General features: G+C 35.4%; 9 non-coding genes across 9 annotated transcripts; all 9 read left to right on the top strand.

Moving 5' to 3' along the window:
* Window positions 1–523: 523 nt before the first annotated feature.
* TRNAS-UGA (transfer RNA serine (anticodon UGA)) lies at window positions 524–605 on the top strand. The gene has a single exon. It is a non-coding gene; the product is annotated as a tRNA-Ser (tRNA).
* Window positions 606–3,253: 2,648 nt separating this feature from the next.
* Window positions 3,254–3,335, top strand: TRNAS-CGA (transfer RNA serine (anticodon CGA)). Its single transcript has one exon. It is a non-coding gene; the product is annotated as a tRNA-Ser (tRNA).
* A 1,596-nt stretch (window positions 3,336–4,931) lies between these two features.
* Window positions 4,932–5,013, top strand: TRNAS-CGA (transfer RNA serine (anticodon CGA)). The gene has a single exon. It is a non-coding gene; the product is annotated as a tRNA-Ser (tRNA).
* Window positions 5,014–6,609: 1,596 nt separating this feature from the next.
* On the top strand, window positions 6,610–6,691 carry TRNAS-UGA (transfer RNA serine (anticodon UGA)). Its single transcript has one exon. It is a non-coding gene; the product is annotated as a tRNA-Ser (tRNA).
* A 1,565-nt stretch (window positions 6,692–8,256) lies between these two features.
* On the top strand, window positions 8,257–8,338 carry TRNAS-UGA (transfer RNA serine (anticodon UGA)). The gene has a single exon. It is a non-coding gene; the product is annotated as a tRNA-Ser (tRNA).
* A 1,595-nt stretch (window positions 8,339–9,933) lies between these two features.
* TRNAS-CGA (transfer RNA serine (anticodon CGA)) lies at window positions 9,934–10,015 on the top strand. Its single transcript has one exon. It is a non-coding gene; the product is annotated as a tRNA-Ser (tRNA).
* Window positions 10,016–11,610: 1,595 nt separating this feature from the next.
* TRNAS-UGA (transfer RNA serine (anticodon UGA)) lies at window positions 11,611–11,692 on the top strand. The gene has a single exon. It is a non-coding gene; the product is annotated as a tRNA-Ser (tRNA).
* A 3,481-nt stretch (window positions 11,693–15,173) lies between these two features.
* TRNAS-UGA (transfer RNA serine (anticodon UGA)) lies at window positions 15,174–15,255 on the top strand. Its single transcript has one exon. It is a non-coding gene; the product is annotated as a tRNA-Ser (tRNA).
* A 1,596-nt stretch (window positions 15,256–16,851) lies between these two features.
* TRNAS-UGA (transfer RNA serine (anticodon UGA)) lies at window positions 16,852–16,933 on the top strand. Its single transcript has one exon. It is a non-coding gene; the product is annotated as a tRNA-Ser (tRNA).
* Window positions 16,934–19,949: the final 3,016 nt, after the last annotated feature.

Genomic DNA, 19,949 nt, shown 5'->3' with positions numbered 1-19,949 from the left:
CCAAATATCTTTCAGCAATAAAAAGTCAATGAAAGTATTTAAACTGGTTCCAAAAAGACAACTGAGAACCATCAGCAATGCCATATATTTTGATGGCTGCATTTTTAAGACGATGGACTTGAAATCTTCATGTTGGATGAAATCATGTTCAGTTTATTGTATTAGTTTTGAAAAGATTGGATTTTGCTTATCAAAGATTAGTGAAAAGAAAATATAGTAAAAGTTGGGAATAATAAAAAAAATGCAGATTAATTCCCTGGCAGTGCGCGGTGTCCAACCACAATTTTAACCATGAGAAACATGTGGTCAACAAAATCACTGCGTTTCTTAATATACAATCCATTTATCTCCTTCTACTCTTTGATCTCAGACCACTTCTTTCTCTTCAGTAAGTCAGTCTAGTTTTCATGCTCATGGCTTTGTAGTTCAGTAGAGATTCAGGTGAACTTAGACCAAAATCTTCTCACAGGCTCTCCCTCTGTGCTCACATGGCAAAAACATCTGATAGATTATGCAACAGTTGGCTGTGATGGCCGAGTGGTTAAGTTGTTGGACTTGAAATCCAATGGGGTATCCGCACAAAGGTTCAAATCCTGTTCACAGCACAGTGTTTTACTTAGTCAAAACTTTGGACCTTCTCGAAAAGAGTAAAATAATATATACAGTATATTATTAAAACTGGCCAAGTGATATGAAAATGGGACAACTTAACATGTTTGACTCGAAATCTGCCTCAAGAATGAGATTTAGCAGTATGAAAACTCCAAGAAATATTACTCAATGTTTCCCATGATATTGATGACATCATTTGCAGATAATAGAAATCTATGTATTGGTTGCTGGAATTCCTCTACACCAAATTTCTTTCAGCAATAAAAAGTCAATGAAAGTATTTAAACTGGTTCCAAAAAGACAACTGAGAACCATCAGCAATGCCATATATTTTGATGGTTGCATTTTTAAGACGATGGACTTGAAATCTTCATGTTGGATGAAATCGTGTTCACAGTTTATTGTTTTACCTTTGAAAAGATTGGATTTTGCACATGAAAGATTAGTGAAAAGAAAATATAGTAAAAGCTGGGAATAATAAAACAATACAGATTAATTCCCTGACAGTGTGCGGAAACCAAAGACAATTTTAACCATGAGAAACACGTGGTCAACAAAATCTCTGCGTTTCTCAATATACAATCCACTCATCTCCTTCTACTCTTTAATCTCAGACCACTCCTTTCTATTCAGTAAGTCAGTCAAGTTCTCTTGCTCATGGCTGTATCCTACAATAGATATTCATGCGAATTTAGGCCAAAATCTTTTCACAGGCTGTTCTCTGTGTTCACATGGCAAACACATCTGATAAGGTGAGCCTATAATTGGCTGTGATGGCCGTAAATCCCCACACAGGTTCAAATCCTGTTCACTGTGCAGTGTTTTACTTGGTCAAAACTTTGGACCTTCTCGAAAAGAGTAAAATAATATATACAGTATATTATTAAAATGGGCCAAGACATATGAAAATGGGACAATTAAATATATTTGAGTCGAAATCTGTCTCAAGAATGAAATTAACAAGTATGAAGACTTAAAGAAATATTACTAGATGTTTCCCTTGATATTGATGACATCATTTGCAGATAATAGAAATCTATGTATTGATAGCTGGAAATCCTCTACACCAAATTTCTTTCAGCAATAAAATGTCAATTAAAGTATTTAAACTGGTTCCAAAAAGACAACTGAGAACCATCAGCAATGCCATATATTTTGATGGCTGCATTTTTAAGAAGATGGACTTGAAATCTTGATGTTGGATGAAATCATGTTCAGTTTATTGTATCAGTTTTGAAAAGATTGGATTTTGCTTATGAAAGAATAGTGAAAAGAAAATATAGTAAAAGTTGGGAATAATAAAAAAAATGCAGATTAATTCCCTGGCAGTGCGCGGTGTCCAACCACAATTTTAAGCATGAGAAACATGTGGTCAACAAAATCACTATATTGATGGCTGCATTTTTAAGACGATGGACTTGAAATCTTCATGTTGCATGAAATCGTGTTCACAGTTTATTGTTTTACCTTTGAAAAGATTGGATTTTGCACATGAAAGATTAGTGAAAAGAAAATATAGTAGACGCTGGGAATAATAAAACAATGCAGATTAATTCCCTGACAGTGTGTGGAAACCAAAGACAATTTTAACCATGAGAAACATGTGGTCAACAAAATCTCTGCGTTTCTCAATATACAATCCATTCATCTCCTTCTACTCTTTGATCTCAGACCACTCCTTTCTCTTCAGTAAGTCAGTCAAGTTCTCTTGCTCATGGCTGTATCCTAAATAGATATTCATGCGAACTTAGGCCAAAATCTTCTCACAGGCTGTTCTCTGTGTTCACATGGCAAACACATCTGATAAAGTGAGCCTATAATTGGCTGTGATGGCCGCAAATCCCCACACAGGTTCAAATCCTGATCACAGTGCAATGTTTTACTTGGTCAAAACTTTGGACCTTCTCGAAAAGTGTAAAATAATATATACAGTATATTATTAAAATGGGCCAAGACATATGAAAATGGGACAACTAAATATGTTTGAGTCGAAATCTGTCTCAAGAATTAAATTAACAAGTATGAAAACTTAAAGAAATATTACTAGATGTTTCCCATGATATTGATGACATCATTTGCAGATAATAGAAATCTATGTATTAATAGCTGGAAATCCTCTACACCAAATTTCTTTCAGCAATAAAATGTCAATTAAAGTATTTAAACTGGTTCCAAAAAGACAACTGAGAACCATCAGCAATGCCATATATTTTGATGGCTGCATTTTTAAGACGATGAACTTGAAATCTTCATGTTGGATGAAATCATGTTCAGTTTATTGTATTAGTTTTGAAAAGATTGGATTTTGCTTATGAAAGATTAGTGAAAAGAAAATATAGTAAAAGTTGGGAATAATAAAATGCAGATTAATTCCCTGGCAGTGCGCGGTGTCCAACCACAATTTTAAGCATAAGAAACATGTGGTCAACAAAATCACTGCGTTTCTTAATATACAATCCATTTATCTCCTTCTACTCTTTGATCTCAGACCACTTCTTTCTCTTCAGTAAGTCAGTCTAGTTTTCATGCTCATGGCTTTGTAGTTCAGTAGAGATTCAGGTGAACTTAGAGCAAAATCTTCTCACAGGCTCTCCCTCTGTGCTCACATGGCAAAAACATCTGATAGATTTTTCTACAGTTGGCTGTGATGGCCGAGTGGTTAAGGCGTTGGACTCGAAATCCAATGGGGTATCCCCGCACACGTTCAAATCCTGTTCACAGCGCAGTGTTTTACTTGGTCAAAACTTTGGACCTTCTCGAAAAGAGTAAAATAATATAAACAGTATATTATTAAAACGGGCCAAGTGATATGAAAATGGGACAACTTAACATGTTTGACTCGAAATCTGCCTCAAGAATGAGATTTAGCAGTATGAAAACGCCAAGAAATATTACTCGATGTTTCCCATGATATTGATGACATCATTTGCAGATAATAGAAATCTATGTATTGGTTGCTGGAAATCCTCTACACCAAATTTCTTTCAGCAATAAAAAGTCAATGAAAGTATTTAAACTGGTTCCAAAAAGACAACTGAGAACCATCAGCAACGCCATATATTTTGATGGCTGCATTTTTAAGACGATGCACTTGAAATCTTCATGTTGGATGAAATCGTGTTCACAGTTTATTGTTTTACCTTTGAAAAGATTGGATTTTGCACATGAAAGATTAGTGAAAAGAAAATATAGTAAAAGCTGGGAATAATAAAACAATACAGATTAATTCCCTGACAGTGTGTGGAAACCAAAGACAATTTTAACCATGAGAAACACGTGGTTAACAAAATCTCTGCGTTTCTCAATATACAATCCATTCATCTCCTTCTACTCTTTAATCTCAGACCACTCCTTTCTATTCAGTAAGTCAGTCTAGTTTTCATGCTCATGGCTGTATCCTACAATAGATATTCATGCGAATTTAGGCCAAAATCTTTTCACAGGCTGTTCTCTGTGTTCACATGGCAAACACATCTGATAAGGTGAGCCTATAATTGGCTGAGATGGCCGCAAATCCCCACACAGGTTCAAATCCTGTTCACAGTGCAGTATTTTACTTGGTCAAAACTTTGGACCTTCTCGAAAAGAGTAAAATAATATATACAGTATATTATTAAAATGGGCCAAGACATATGAAAATGGGACAATTAAATATATTTGAGTCGAAATCTGTCTCAAGAATGAAATTAACAAGTATGAAAACTTAAAGAAATATTACTAGATGTTTCCCATGATATTGATGACATCATTTGCAGACAATAGAAATTTATGTATTGATAGCTGGAAATCCTCTACACCAAATTTCTTTCAGCAATAAAATGTCAATTAAAGTATTTAAACTGGTTCCAAAAAGACAACTGAGAACCATCAGCAATGCCATATATTTTGATGGCTGCATTTTTAAGACGATGGACTTGAAATCTTCATGTTGGATGAAATCATGTTCAGTTTATTGTATTAGTTTTGAAAAGATTGGATTTTGCTTATGAAAGATTAGTGAAAAGAAAATATAGTAAAAGTTGGGAATAATAAAAAAAATGCAGATTAATTCCCTGGCAGTGCGCGGTGTCCAACCACAATTTTAAGCATGAGAAACATGTGGTCAACAAAATCACTGCGTTTCTTAATATACAATCCATTTATCTCCTTCTACTCTTTGATCTCAGACCACTTCTTTCTCTTCAGTAAGTCAGTCTAGTTTTCATGCTCATGGCTTTGTAGTTCAGTAGAGATTCAGGTGAACTTAGAGCAAAATCTTCTCACAGGCTCTCCCTCTGTGCTCACATGGCAAAAACATCTGATAGATTATTCAACAGTTGGCTGTGATGGCCGAGTGGTTAAGGCGTTGGACGCGAAATCCAATGGGGTATCCCCGCACAGGTGCAAATCCTGTTCACAGCGCAGTGTTTTACTTGGTCAAAACTTTGGACCTTCTCGAAAAGAGTAAAATAATATATACAGTATATTATTAAAACGGGCCAAGTGATATGAAAATGGGACAACTTAACATGTTTGAATCGAAATCTGCCTCAAGAATGAGATTTAGTAGTATGAAAACGCCAAGAAATATTACTCGATGTTTCCCATGATATTGATGACATCATTTGCAGATAATAGAAATCTATGTATTGGTTGCTGGAAATCCTCTACACCAAATTTCTTTCAGCAATAAAAAGTCAATGAAAGTATTTAAACTGGTTCCAAAAAGACAACTGAGAACCATCAGCAATGACATATATTTTGATGGCTGCATTTTTAAGACGATGGACTTGAAATCTTCATGTTGGATGAAATCGTGTTCACAGTTTATTGTTTTACCTTTGAAAAGATAGGATTTTGCACATGAAAGATTAGTGAAAAGAAAATATAGTAAAAGCTGGGAATAATAAAACAATACAGATTAATTCCCTGACAGTGTGCGGAAACCAAAGACAATTTTAACCATGAGAAACACATGGTCAACAAAATCTCTGCGTTTCTCAATATACAATCCATTCATCTCCTTCTACTCTTTAATCTCAGACCACTCCTTTCTATTCAGTAAGTCAGTCAAGTTCTCTTGCTCATGGCTGTATCCTACAATAGATATTCATGCGAATTTAGGCCAAAATCTTTTCACAGGCTGTTCTCTGTGTTCACATGGCAAACACATCTGATAAGGTGAGCCTATAACTGGCTGTGATGGCCGCAAATCCCCACACAGGTTCAAATCCTGTTCACAGTGCAGTATTTTACTTGGTCAAATCTTTGGACCTTCTCGAAAAGAGTAAAATAATATATACAGTATATTATTAAAATGGGCCAAGACATATGAAAATGGGACAACTAAATATATTTGAGTCGAAATCTGTCTCAAGAATGAAATTAACAAGTATGAAAGCTTAAAGAAATATTACTAGATGTTTCCCATGATATTGATGACATCATTTGCAGATAATAGAAATCTATGTATTGATAGCTGGAAATCCTCTACACCAAATTTCTTTCAGCAATAAAATGTCAATTAAAGTATTTAAACTGGTTCCAAAAAGACAACTGAGAACCATCAGCAATGCCATATATTTTGATGGCTGCATTTTTAAGACGATGGACTTGAAATCTTCATGTTGGATGAAATCATGTTCAGTTTATTGTATTAGTCTTGAAAAGATTGGATTTTGCTTATGAAAGATTAGTGAAAAGAAAATATAGTAAAAGTTGGGAATAATAAAAAAAATGCAGATTAATTCCCTGGCAGTGCGCGGTGTCCAAACACAATTTTAAGCATGAGAAACATGTGGTCAACAAAATCACGGCGTTTCTTAATATACAATCCATTTATCTCCTTCTACTCTTTGATCTCAGACCACTTCTTTCTCTTCAGCAAGTAAGTCTAGTTTTCATGCTCATGGCTTTGTAGTTCAGTAGAGATTCAGGTGAACTTAGACCAAAATCTTCTCACAGGCTCTCCCTCTGTGCTCACATGGCAAAAACATCTGATAGATTATTCAACAGTTGGCTGTGATGGACGAGTGGTTAAGGCGTTGGACTTGAAATCCAATGGGGTATCCCCGCACACGTTCAAATCCTGTTCACAGCGCAGTGTTTTACTTGGTCAAAACTTTGGACCTTCTCGAAAAGAGTAAAATAATATATACAGTATATTATTAAAACGGGCCAAGTGATATGAAAATGGGACAACTTAACATGTTTGACTCGAAATCTGCCTCAAGAATGAGATTTAGCATTATGAAAACTCCAAGAAGTATTACTCAATGTTTCCCATGATATTGATGACATCATTTGCAGATAATAGAAATCTATGTATTGGTTGCTGGAAATCCTCTACACCAAATATTTAAACTGGTTCCAAAAAGACAACTGAGAACCATCAGCAATGCCATATATTTTGATGGCTGCATTTTTAAGACGACGGACTTGAAATCTTCATGTTGGATGAAATCGTGTTCACAGTTTATTGTTTTACCTTTGAAAAGATTGGATTTTGCACATGAAAGATTAGTGAAAAGAAAATATAGTAGACGCTGGGAATAATAAAACAATGCAGATTAATTCCCTGACAGTGTGTGGAAACCAAAGACAATTTTAACCATGAGAAACATGTGGTCAACAAAATCTCTGCGTTTCTCAATATACAATCCATTCATCTCCTTCTACTCTTTGATCTCAGACCACTCCTTTCTCTTCAGTAAGTCAGTCAAGTTCTCTTGCTCATGGCTGTATCCTAAATAGATATTCATGCGAACTTAGGCCAAAATCTTTTCACAGGCTGTTCTCTGTGTTCACATGGCAAACACATCTGATAAAGTGAGCCTATAATTGGCTGTGATGGCCGCAAATCCCCACACAGGTTCAAATCCTCATCACAGTGCAATGTTTTACTTGGTCAAAACTTTGGACCTTCTCGAAAAGAGTAAAATAATATATACAGTATATTATTAAAATGGGCCAAGACATATGAAAAAGGGACAACTAAATATGTTTGAGTCGAAATCTGTCTCAAGAATGAAATTAACAAGTATGAAAACTTAAAGAAATATTACTAGATGTTTCCCATGATATTGATGACATCATTTGCAGATAATAGAAATCTATGTATTGATAGCTGGAAATCCTCTACACCAAATATCTTTCAGCAATAAAATGTCAATTAAAGTATTTAAACTGGTTCCAAAAAGACAACTGAGAACCATCAGCAATGCCATATATTTTGATGGCTGCATTTTTAAGACGATGGACTTGATATCTTCATGTTGGATGAAATCATGTTCAGTTTATTGTATTAGTTTTGAAAAGATTGGATTTTGCTTATCAAAGATTAGTGAAAAGAAAATAGAGTAAAAGTTGGGAATAATAAAAAAAATGCAGATTAATTCCCTGGCAGTGCGCGGTGTCCAACCACAATTTTAACCATGAGAAACATGTGGTCAACAAAATCACTGCGTTTCTTAATATACAATCCATTTATCTCCTTCTACTCTTTGATCTCAGACCACTTCTTTCTCTTCAGTAAGTCAGTCTAGTTTTCATGCTCATGGCTTTGTAGTTCAGTAGAGATTCAGGTGAACTTAGACCAAAATCTTCTCACAGGTTCTCCCTCTGTGCTCACATGGCAAAAACATCTGATTTATTATGCAACAGTTGGCTGTGATGGCCGAGTGGTTAAGGTGTTGGACTTGAAATCCAATGGGGTATCCCCGCACACGTTCAAATCCTGTTCACAGCGCAGTGTTTTACTTGGTCAAAACTTTGGACCTTCTCGAAAAGAGTAAAATAATATATACAGTATATTATTAAAACGGGCCAAGTGATATGAAAATGGGACAACTTAACATGTTTGACTCGAAATCTGCCTCAAGAATGAGTTTTAGCAGTATGAAAACTCCAAGAAATATTACTCGATGTTTCCCATGATATTGATGACATCATTTGCAGTTAATAGAAATCTATGTATTGGTTGCTGGAAATCCTCTACACCAAATTTCTTTCAGCAATAAAAAGTCAATGAAAGTATTTAAACTGGTTCCAAAAAGACAACTGAGAACCATCAGCAATGCCATATATTTTGATGGCTGCATTTTTAAGACGATGGACTTGAAATCTTCATGTTGGATGAAATCGTGTTCACAGTTTATTGTTTTACCTTTGAAAAGATTGGATTTTGCACATGAAAGATTAGTGAAAAGAAAATATAGTAAAAGCTGGGAATCATAAAACAATACAGATTAATTCCCTGACAGTGTGCGGAAACCAAAGACAATTTTAACCATGAGAAACACGTGGTCAACAAAATCTCTGCGTTTCTCAATATACAATCCACTCATCTCCTTCTACTCTTTAATCTCAGACCACTCCTTTCTATTCAGTAAGTCAGTCAAGTTCTCTTGCTCATGGCTGTATCCTACAATAGATATTCATGCGAATTTAGGCCAAAATCTTTTCACAGGCTGTTCTCTGTGTTCACATGGCAAACACATCTGATAAGGTGAGCCTATAATTGGCTGTGATGGCCGCAAATCCCCACACAGGTTCAAATCCTGTTCACAGTGCAGTATTTTACTTGGTCATATCTTTGGACCTTCTCAAAAAGAGTAAAATAATATATACAGTTTATTATTAAAATGGGCCAAGACATGTGAAAATGGGACAACTAAATATATTTGAGTCGAAATCTGTCTCAAGAATGAAATTAACAAGTATGAAAGCTTAAAGAAGTATTACTAGATGTTTCCCATGATATTGATTACATCATTTGCAGATAATAGAAATCTATGTATTGATAGCTGGAAATCCTCTACACCAAATTTCTTTCAGCAATAAAATGTCAATTAAAGTATTTAAACTGGTTCCAAAAAGACAACTGAGAACCATCAGCAATGCCATATATTTTGATGGCTGCATTTTTAAGACGATGGACTTGAAATCTTCATGTTGGATGAAATCATGTTCAGTTTACTGTATTAGTTTTGAAAAGATTGGATTTTGCTTATGAAAGATTAGTGAAAAGAAAATATAGTAAAAGTTGGGAATAATAAAAAAATGCAGATTAATTCCCTGGCAGTGCGCGGTGTCCAACCACAATTTTAAGCATGAGAAACATGTGGTCAACAAAATCACTGCGTTTCTTAATATACAATCCATTTATCTCCTTCTACTCTTTGATCTCAGACCACTTCTTTCTCTTCAGTAAGTCAGTCTAGTTTTCATGCTCATGGCTTTGTAGTTCAGTAGAGATTCAGGTGAACTTAGACCAAAATCTTCTCACAGGCTCTCCCTCTGTGCTCACATGGCAAAAACATCTGATAGATTATTCAACAGTTGGCTGTGATGGCCAAGTGGTTAAGGCGTTGGACTCGAAATCCAATGGGGTATCCCCGCACAGGTGCAAATCCTGTTCACAGCGCAGTGTTTTACTTGGTCAAAACTTTGGACCTTCTCGAAAAGAGTAAAATAATATATACAGTATATTATTAAAACGGGCCAAGTGATATCAAAATGGGACAACTTAACATGTTTGAACCGAAATCTGCCTCAAGAATGAGATTTAGTAGTATGAAAACGCCAAGAAATATTACTCGATGTTTCCCATGATATTGATGACATCATTTGCAGATAATAGAAATCTATGTATTGGTTGCTGGAAATCCTCTACACCAAATTTCTTTCAGCAATAAAAAGTCAATAAAAGTATCTAAACTGGTTCCTAAAAGACAACTGAGAACCATCAGCAATGCCATATATTTTGATGGCTGCATTTTTAAGACGATGGACTTGAAATCTTCATGTTGGATGAAATCGTGTTCACAGTTTATTGTTTTACCTTTGAAAAGATTGGATTTTGCACATGAAAGATTAGTGAAAAGAAAATATAGTAAAAGCTGGGAATAATAAAACAATACAGATTAATTCCCTGACAGTGTGCGGAAACCAAAGACAATTTTAACCATGAGAAACACCTGGTCAACAAAATCTCTGCGTTTCTCAATATACAATCCATTCATCTCCTCCTACTCTTTAATCTCAGACCACTCCTTTCTATTCAGTAAGTCAGTCAAGTTCTCTTGCTCATGGCTGTATCCTACAATAGATATTCATGCGAATTTAGGCCAAAATCTTTTCACAGGCTGTTCTCTGTGTTCACATGGCAAACACATCTGATAAGGTGAGCCTATAATTGGCTGTGATGGCCTCAAATCCCCACACAGGTTCAAATCCTGTTCACAGTGCAGTATTTTACTTGGTCAAATCTTTGGACCTTCTCGAAAAGAGTAAAATAATATATACAGTATATTATTAAAATGGGCCAAGACATATGAAAATGGGACAACTAAATATATTTGAGTCGAAATCTGTCTCAAGAATGAAATTAACAAGTATGAAAGCTTAAAGAAATATTACTAGATGTTTCCCATGATATTGATTACATCATTTGCAGATAATAGAAATCTATGTATTGATAGCTGGAAATCCTCTACACCAAATTTCTTTCAGCAATAAAATGTCAATTAAAGTATTTAAACTGGTTTCAAAAAGACAACTGAGAACCATCAGCAATGCCATATATTTTGATGGCTGCATTTTTAAGACGATGGACTTGAAATCTTCATGTTGGATGAAATCATGTTCAGTTTATTGTATTAGTTTTGAAAAGATTGGATTTTGCTTATGAAAGATTAGTGCAAAGAAAATATAGTAAAAGTTGGGAATAATAAAAAAATGCAGATTAATTCCTTGGCAATGCGCGGTGTCCAACCACAATTTTAAGCATGAGAAACATGTGGTCAACAAAATCACTGCGTTTCTTAATATACAATCCATTTATCTCCTTCTACTCTTTAATCTCAGACCACTTCTTTCTCTTCAGTAAGTCAGTCTAGTTTTCATGCTCATGGCTTTGTAGTTCAGTAGAGATTCAGGTGAACTTAGACCAAAATCTTCTCACAGGCTCTCCCTCTGTGCTCACATGGCAAAAACATCTGATAGATTAGTCAACAGTTGGCTGTGATGGCCGACTGGTTAAGGCGTTGGACTTGAAATCCAATGGGGTATCCCCGCACAGGTTCAAATCCTGTTCACAGCGCAGTGTTTTACTTGGTCAAAACTTTGGACCTTCTCGAAAAGAGTAAAATAATATATACAGTATATTATTAAAACGGGCCGTGATATGAAAATGGGACAACTCCAACATGTTTGCCTCAAGAATGAAATTAAGCAGTATGAAAACTTCAAGAAATATTACTCGATGTTCCCCATGATATTGATGACATCATTTGCAGATAATAGAAATCTATGTATTGGTTGCTGGAAATCCTCTACACCAAATTTCTTTCAGCAATAAAAAGTCAATGAAAGTATTTAAACTGGTTCCAAAAAGACAACTGAGAACCATCAGCAATGCCATATATTTTGATGGCTGCATTTTTAAGACGATGGACTTGAAATCTTCATGTTGGATGAAATCGTGTTCACAGTTTATTGTTTTACCTTTGAAAGATTGGATTTTGCACATGAAAGATTAGTGAAAAGAAAATGTAGTAAAAGCTGGGAATAATAAAACAATGCAGATTAATTCCCTGACAGTGTGCGGAAACCAAAGACAATTTTAACCATTAGAAACACGTGGTCAACAAAATCTCTGCGTTTCTCAATATACAATCCATTCATCTCCTTCTACTCTTTAACACTAGAACTACTGAGGTAGTCATTTTGACTACTTCGCACTATGTATTTCTCCTCTGTGACTACATTTTTTGGAATTCCGGCTTGAGACTCGGTGACTTTTCCTCAAATAGGATGTTAAAAAAGATTTTGTGGCAATAAATAATTTAGGTGCAAAAATTGCCCATTTATTTCAACATTCACCTATAACTACTAAAAGGTAGTCTTTTTGACTACCTGCTATATTTTGCTGTCCTTTTGTCACTAAAAGTTGCTGTAAAGTTTTGTGCATAATTTTTTCACTGTATCTTATTTACCCTGATGTTCATATAGATTTAGTTCAATTCAGATGTCAACTTTTCACATTTTCATCGTGTTACCTGGTTAGATTATGACTGGGGAATACCGTTATGCAAAGCGATAATGTCTAGGGACCGTTTTGTAGAAATTATGCATTACCTCAGATTTGATGAGAAGTCCAATCGATCGCAGAGACTGCAAACCGGCAAATTTGCTCTCTTTTCTATTGTGTGGGACAGGTTTATTGCCAATTGCATTGCTTGTTACAAACCTGGCCCATACATTACGGTTGATGAACAACTTTTCCAAGCAAAACCAGGTGTCCTTTCACACAGTATACACCTTCCAAGCCAGATAAATATGGCCATAAATTTTGGCTAGCTGTAGATAAGGATAGTAAATATGTTGTAAATGGCTTCCCTTATCTGGGTAAAGATGATTCACGCCGTGCTGATGACCGTTTAGCTGACCATGTAGTCATGAAACTATTGCAGCCGTTTTTGAAAAAAGGTCGAAATGTAACCACCGATAATTATTTTACATCAGTAAAACTTGCCAAACAGCTAAAAAGCCAGGGAACGACTATCGTGGGAACGCTAAATAAGATAAGACGAGAAGTGCCTAAAGAAATAAAAACAATGAAAGAAAAGTTGTACAGCACTAAAGTCTATAAAAATGAGGATAATTTTACACTTACCGTGTATCAAGGTAAGCCAACCAAAAATGTGATAATTCTGAGTTCCGTCCATCCCGATGTTCTTGTTGCTTCTGAATCTCCAAAAAATCTCCAGAAACTGTAAAGTTTTATAATGAAACAAAATATGGAGTAGATGTAGTAGATCAGATGGCACGCAAATACAGCACAAGAACAGGTACTAGGAGACGGCCTGTTCACGCATTTGAAAATACCTTAGACTTAGCGGGTATAAATGCTTGGATATTATACAAGAAGATGACCACCTGACAAATGTCACGCAAGGCATTTTTGCAAAAGCTTGTCACAGAGTTGAGTGGTCCGTATGTTGTATCTAGGGGAAAGGGTGGCATGTCTCAAGTTGCTACATCTTCAGATGTGATGTCTCAAAAAAAATTTTGCCAGATAAAAGCAAAATGCAAAAATAAATCGATCTGTTGGAAATTGTATGACTTGCCATAAGTCTTTGTGTGGGCAATGTACCGCTGTAATTGAAAGACGATGCCTGAAATGCGAATCAACAAATGTTTAGAAAGTTACCGGTTGTACTTCATAATAACGGTTGGTCGTTTTTATTGAGATTCTGCGCCATATTTTCATTTTTCTTCTCCTTCACTTACATTTTCTCTGCTTGTTGTTCTTGAGTTGTTGTTTATATGTGTGCACTTTAATAATAAATTATTTTAAAACGTCTATTATTGTTTTGCTTACTTTACTTTTGTTATTTCCTGTAGAAAAATATGAAAAAAAAAAAATAAAAAAAACATTCCAAAGCATTACTGTTGGATCTCACAATAATAATACATTAAAAAAATATAATTAATAAATAACCACAAATGAAACTCTAATAACGAAAACAAGTCAGTAGTCAAAATGACTACATTCAGTAGTTCTAGTAGGTGTCACGAGTACAGTAGTTCTAGTGTTAATCTCAGACCACTCCTTTCTCTTCAGTAAGTCAGTCAAGTTCTCTTGCTCATGGCTGTATCCTACAATAGATATTCATGGGAATTTAGGCCAAAATCTTTTCACAGGCTGTTCTCTGTGTTCACATGGCAAACACATCTGATAAAGTGAGCCTATAATTGGCTGTGATGGCCGCAAATCCCCACACAGGTTCAAATCCTGTTCACAGTGCAGTGTTTTACTTGGTCAAAACTTTGGACTTTCTCGAAAAGAGTAAAATAATATATACAGTATATTATTAAAATGGGACAAGACATATGAAAATGGGACTACTAAATATATTTGAGTCGAAATCTGTCTCAAGAATGAAATTAACAAGTATGAAAACTTAAAGAAATATTACTAGATGTTTCCCATGATATTGATGACATCATTTGCAGATAATAGAAATCTATGTATTGATAGCTGGAAATCCTCTACACCAAATTTCTTTCAGCAATAAAATGTCAATTAAAGTATTTAAACTGGTTCCAAAAAGACAACTGAGAACCATCAGCAATGCCATATATTTTGATGGCTGCATTTTTAAGACGATGGACTTGAAATCTTCTTGTTGGATGAAATCATGTTCAGTTTATTGTATTAGTTTTGAAAAGATTGGATTTTGCTTATGAAAGATTAGTGAAAAGAAAATATAGTAAAAGTTCGGAATAATAAAAAAATGCAGATTAATTCCCTGGCAGTGCGCGGTGTCCAACCACAATTTTAAGCATGAGAAACATGTGGTCAACAAAATCACTGCGTTTCTTAATATACAATCCATTTATCTCCTTCTACTCTTTGATCTCAGACCACTTCTTTCTCTTCAGTAAGTCAGTCTAGTTTTCATGCTCATGGCTGTGTAGTTCAGTAGAGTTTCAGGTGAACTTAGACCAAAATCTTCTCACAGGCTTTCCCTCTGTGCTCACATGGCAAAAACATCTGATAGATTAGTCAAAAGTTGGCTGTGATGGCCGAGTGGTTAAGGTGTTGGACTTGAAATCCAATGGGGTATCCCCGCACAGGTTCAAATCCTGTTCACAGCGCAGTGTTTTACTTGGTCAAAACTTTGGGCCTTCTCGAAAAGAGTAAAATAATATATACAGTATATTATTAAAACGGGCCAAGTGATATGAAAATGGGACAACTCCAACATGTTTGACTCAAAATCTGCCTCAAGAATGAAATTAAGCAGTATGAAAACTTCAAGAAATGTTACTCCATTTTTCGCATGATATTGATGACATCATTTGCCCATAATAGAAATCTATGTATTGGTTGCTGGAAATCCTCTACACCAAATTTCTTTCAGCAATAAAAAGTCAATGAAAGTATTTAAACTGGTTCCAAAAACACAACTGAGAACCATCAGCAATGCCATATATTTTGATGGCTGCATTTTTAAGACGATGGACTTGAAATCTTCATGTTGAATGAAATCGTGTTCACAGTTTATTGTTTTACCTTTGAAAAGATTGGATTTTGCACATGAAAGATTAGTGAAAAGAAAATATAGCAGAAACTGGGAATAATAAAACAATGCAGATCAATTCCCTGACAGTGTGCGGAAACCAAAGACAATTTTAACCATGAGAAACATGTGGTCAACAAAATCTCTGCGTTTCTCAATATACAATCCATTCATCTCGTTCTACTCTTTGATCTCAGACCACTCCTTTCTCTTTAGTAAGTCAGTCAAGTTCTCTTGCTCATGGCTGTATCCTACAATAGATATTCATGCGAACTTAGGCCAAAATCTTCTCACAGGCTGTTCTCTGTGTTCACATGGCAAACACATCTGATAAAGTGAGCCTATAATTGGCTGTGATGGCCGCAAATCTCCACACAGGTTCAAAACCTGTTCACAGTGCAGTGTTTTACTTGGTCAAAACTTTGGACCTTCTCGAAAAGAGTAAAATAATATATACAGTATATTATTAAAATGGGCCAAGACATATGAAAATGGGACAACTAAATATGTTTGAGTCGAAATCTGTCTCAAGATTGAAATTAACAAGTATGAAAACTGAAAAAAATATTACTAGATGTTTCCCATGATATTGATGACATCATTTGCAGATAATAGAAATCTATGTATTGATAGCTGGAAATCCTCTACACCAAATTTCTTTCAGCAATAAAATGTCAATTAAAGTATTTAAACTGGTTCCAAAAAGACAACTGAGAACCATCAGCAATGCCACATATTTTGATGGCTGCATTTTTAAGACGATGGACTTGAAATCTTCATGTTGGATGAAATCATGTTCAGTTTATTGTATTAGTTTTGAAAAGATTGGATTTTGCTTATGAAAGATTAGTGAAAAGAAAATATAGTAAAAGTTGGGAATAATAAAAAAATGGAGATTAATTCCCTGGCAGTGCGCGGTGTCCAACCACAATTTTAAGCATGAGAAACATGTGGTCAACAAAATCACTGCGTTTCTTAATATACAATCCATTTATCTCCTTCTACTCTTTGATCTCAGACCACTTCTTTCTCTTCAGTAAGTCAGTCTAGTTTTCATGCTCATGGCTGTGTAGTTCAGTAGAGATTCAGGTGAACTTAGACCAAAATCTTCTCACAGGCTTTCCCTCTGTGCTCACATGGCAAAAACATCTGATAGATTATTCAACAGTTGGCTGTGATGGACGACTGGTTAAGGCGTTGGACTTGAAATCCAATGGGGTATCCCCGCACAGGTTCAAATCCTGTTCACAGTGCAGTGTTTTACTTGGTCAAAACTTTGGACCTTCTCGAAAAGAGTAAAATAATATATACAGTATATTATTAAAACGGGCCAAGTGATATGAAAATGGGACAACTCCAACATGTTTGCCTCAAGAATGAAATTAAGCAGTATGAAAACTTCAAGAAATATTACTCGATGTTCCCCATGATATTGATGACATCATTTGCAGATAATAGAAATCTATGTATTGGTTGCTGGAAATCTTCTACACCAAATTTCTTTCAGCAATAAAAAGTCAATGAAAGCATTTAAACTGGTTCCAAAAAGACAATTGAGAACCATCAGCAATGCCATATATTTTGATGGCTGCATTTTTAAGACGATGGACTTGAAATCTTCATGTTGGATGAAATCGTGTTCACAGTTTATTGTTTTACCTTTGAAAGATTGGATTTTGCACATGAAAGATTAGTGAAAAGAAAATGTAGTAAAAGCTGGGAATAATAAAACAATGTAGATTAATTCCCTGACAGTGTGCGGAAACCAAAGACAATTTTAACCATTAGAAACACGTGGTCAACAAAATCTCTGCGTTTCTCAATATACAATCCATTCATCTCCTTCTACTCTTTAACACTAGAACTACTGAGATAGTCATTTTGACTACTTCGCACTATGTATTTCTCCTCTGTGACTACATTTTTTGGAATTCCGGCTTGAGACTCGGTGACTTTTCCTCAAATAGGATGTTAAAAAAGATTTTGTGGCAATAAATAATTTAGGTGCAAAAATTGCCCATTTATTTCAACATTCACCTATAACTACTAAAAGGTAGTCTTTTTGACTACCTGCTATATTTTGCTGTCCTTTTGTCACTAAAAGTTGCTGTAAAGTTTTGTGCATAATTTTTTCACTGTATCTTATTTACCCTGATGTTCATATAGATTTAGTTCAATTCAGATGTCAACTTTTCACATTTTCATCGTGTTACCTGGTTAGATTATGACTGGGGAATACCGTTATGCAAAGCGATAATGTCTAGGGACCGTTTTGTAGAAATTATGCATTACCTCAGATTTGATGAGAAGTCCAATCGATCGCAGAGACTGCAAACCGGCAAATTTGCTCTCTTTTCTATTGTGTGGGACAGGTTTATTGCCAATTGCATTGCTTGTTACAAACCTGGCCCATACATTACGGTTGATGAACAACTTTTCCTAGCAAAACCAGGTGTCCTTTCACACAGTATACACCTTCCAAGCCAGATAAATATGGCCATAAATTTTGGCTAGCTGTAGATAAGGATAGTAAATATGTTGTAAATGGCTTCCCTTATCTGGGTAAAGATGATTCACGCCGTGCTGATGACCGTTTAGCTGACCACGTAGTCATGAAACTATTGCAGCCGTTTTTGAAAAAAGGTCGAAATGTAACCACCGATAATTATTTTACATCAGTAAAACTTGCCAAACAGCTAAAAAGCCAGGGAACGACTATCGTGGGAACGCTAAATAAGATAAGACGAGAAGTGCCTAAAGAAATAAAAACAATGAAAGAAAAGTTGTACAGCACTAAAGTCTATAAAAATGAGGATAATTTTACACTTACCGTGTATCAAGGTAAGCCAACCAAAAATGTGATAATTCTGAGTTCCGTCCATCCCGATGTTCTTGTTGCTTCTGAATCTCCAAAAAATCTCCAGAAACTGTAAAGTTTTATAATGAAACAAAATATGGAGTAGATGTAGTAGATCAGATGGCACGCAAATACAGCACAAGAACAGGTACTAGGAGACGGCCTGTTCACGCATTTGAAAATACCTTAGACTTAGCGGGTATAAATGCTTGGATATTATACAAGAAGATGACCACCTGACAAATGTCACGCAAGGCATTTTTGCAAAAGCTTGTCACAGAGTTGAGTGGTCCGTATGTTGTATCTAGGGGAAAGGGTGGCATGTCTCAAGTTGCTACATCTTCAGATGTGATGTCTCCAAAAAAATTTTGCCAGATAAAAGCAAAATGCAAAAATAAATCGATCTGTTGGAAATTGTATGACTTGCCATAAGTCTTTGTGTGGGCAATGTACCGCTGTAATTGAAAGACGATGCCTGAAATGCGAATCAACAAATGTTTAGAAAGTTACCGGTTGTACTTCATAATAACGGTTGGTCGTTTTTATTGAGATTCTGCGCCATATTTTCATTTTTCTTCTCCTTCACTTACATTTTCTCTGCTTGTTGTTCTTGAGTTGTTGTTTATATGTGTGCACTTTAATAATAAATTATTTTAAAACGTCTATTATTGTTTTGCTTACTTTACTTTTGTTATTTCCTGTAGAAAAATATGAAAAAAAAAAAATAAAAAAAACATTCCAAAGCATTACTGTTGGATCTCACAATAATAATACATTAAAAAAATATAATTAATAAATAACCACAAATGAAACTCTAATAACGAAAACAAGTCAGTAGTCAAAATGACTACATTCAGTAGTTCTAGTAGGTGTCACGAGTACAGTAGTTCTAGTGTTAATCTCAGACCACTCCTTTCTCTTCAGTAAGTCAGTCAAGTTCTCTTGCTCATGGCTGTATCCTACAATAGATATTCATGCGGATTTAGGCCAAAATCTTTTCACAGGCTGTTCTCTGTGTTCACATGGCAAACACATCTGATAAAGTGAGCCTATAATTGGCTGTGATGGCCGCAAATCCCCACACAGGTTCAAATCCTGTTCACAGTGCAGTGTTTTACTTGGTCAAAACTTTGGACTTTCTCGAAAAGAGTAAAATAATATATACAGTATATTATTAAAATGGGACAAGACTAGAGTTGAGCGATACCGTCCGATACTTCAAAGTATCGTATCGGATGGTATCGGCCGATCTTTAAAAAAAGTATCGGTATCGCCGATTCCGATACCGGAAGTCCCATTCAAGTCTATGGGACTTCCGGTATCGGAATAAGAAAAACCCTTTCCTGCCCTTGTACAGCCTCTCTGGGGTCTGTACGGGCCTTTCGGGGGGCTGTGCCGGCCTGCCAGGGGGT

The sequence above is a fragment of the Dendrobates tinctorius genome, unplaced genomic scaffold, assembly GCF_039654945.1.
Source record: "Dendrobates tinctorius isolate UK_male_01 unplaced genomic scaffold, ASM3965494v1 ptg000151l, whole genome shotgun sequence".
In the NCBI taxonomy this organism is placed as follows: Eukaryota; Metazoa; Chordata; class Amphibia; order Anura; family Dendrobatidae; genus Dendrobates; species Dendrobates tinctorius.
Note: the sequence above shows the minus strand (reverse complement) of the source record. Positions and strands in the feature narration are given on the sequence as shown.